Raw genomic sequence first — 1,841 nt, 5'->3', positions numbered from 1 at the left:
GGGGCGGGGCGGGGCGTCGAGCGCGGCGCGGAGACTGTTACCGCGGTTACCTCATCCAAGCGTCGTCCCGAGCCGAGTCGAGCCGAGCCGAGCGGCTGCATGGCGTGGCGTTGAGCCGTGCCAGCCGTTTGGGCCGCGCCGAGCCGCTCCGGGTCCAGTGGAAGTAAGGCGGCGCGGCCCGGCCCGGGGCCCGGCCCGGCTCCGGCTGCCCGCATTGGGTCTCTAGGTCAGCGCCGTTTGTTGATCCCAGGGGACTCCTTCCACATGGTGTGCTGCTCTAGTCGCGTGCGATGCAGACGTCCTGGCCATCGTGCATACCACCAGGTGAGGTGGCTGGGTTTGCCCCACAGCACCATACCGCCCGTGGCGATGCTGTACCGCATCGCTACCGTGCGGGCGGGTTGCCTAATCACTCGGCCCGTAAGGCGCCACGGTGAGGGGCGATAGGCAACCCGGCCTCACGGGAGCACGCTGTGCGGCGCGGCAGTTCACGGGGTGGATGGACACCTGGTATTTGTCTGTGGACTTTAACTACCTGATCCCGCTCATCGGAGTAGTTTGCAGTCACAGTGTATCGTTATGGGTGGGTTGCCCACTCGTTCAGGGGCCATAGGAGGATGGCAGATGGTCCACGACGACGCCTGCATGCAGTACAGAACAAACCGTACAAACTTTGTGGATCACTCTTACTCACATAGGAGACGACTAGTTTTCTGTCACTCCGCACCGAACACCTTTCGTTTTTGTCCAGTTATCGCACAATTCGCGCTCTCCAACCAGAATCTCGCACTTCTCCTGAGGCGCCAGGTCACTTTGCAGGCAAATGTTTTCTTGGCGCCCGGAAATACTGCATTGCATTCTCGCCGAGCCCGTGTGTCCCGATAGCATTTTTTTCCACTCCCTTGCCCCCCCCCCCCCCGGCTCGACGCCACGACGACGATCGGCACGTCGCGCTAACAGAGCGCCGTGCGTGTAGCTTTGGCTCACGGCCGTCCCGGTCCCTCTCGTCGTGCTCGTTTTGACGAAAACTTGATACGAAAATTTCCAGTCATTAGCCGAAAAGCGACGACGCCGGGGGACCCACGTGACCTACATTGCCGAGGCGTTTTTGCGTACAAAATGTTCCTGCTGGTGTGAGCGGCGCAGCGCAGTCTGCAGGACAAGGGATCAACAGGTCTGCGCCGAGCACCTCGGGAGGCGGAGGCGGAGGCTCTGCGCTCTGCCATTAGCATGCCGACGGGCCTTCTCTATCGAATCTCCAGTCGTCGACATCGCCTCAGCCTGCTGTATTGGGCATCATAGGAAGCCGAGGCGACGTACACACAGCCCGCGACGTAAAGGTGCAGGGGCGTGGCGTGGCGTTGCGTGGCTCGGCGTAGCGTGGCGCGGCGTGGCGCGGAGTACGCTTAGCTACTCACAACAGCTCCCCGCACACTGCCAAGGTTAGGCGTGCGAGGGACAAAAGCGCCGGGCCGCGGGCCCCCTATTGTCTGCCGATTGGGACCCGATTGGGACCCGATTGGGACCCGATTGGGACCCGATTATTGGGGCCCGACTGAGCCGGGCGCGCCTGATTGATCACACTATAGCGGTCTGGTCACACTTGGCACGGCGTGAACGTGCCGGCCGCGGCGGGTCGGTGTGTGAGCGGATGTGGTGCGGCGGACGGGGGCTCGGTGACGGGGCGAGGGAAGACTCACAGCCTCTGGGGAAGTACGTGCCGGTGCAGCCCCCATGCACAATTGGCTTATGCGCGGAGCGATTCAGATATAAGTGTATAAATTTAAATTTTCTCCCCAAAAAGCACTTTTGAGATTTTCAAGATTTTAAAAGAAATCTCA

This window comes from Frankliniella occidentalis, unplaced genomic scaffold, assembly GCF_000697945.3.
Source record: "Frankliniella occidentalis isolate FOCC.00 unplaced genomic scaffold, Focc_3.1 Scaffold3270, whole genome shotgun sequence".
Classification (NCBI taxonomy): domain Eukaryota; kingdom Metazoa; phylum Arthropoda; class Insecta; order Thysanoptera; family Thripidae; genus Frankliniella; species Frankliniella occidentalis.
This window is presented reverse-complemented; position numbering follows the sequence as displayed.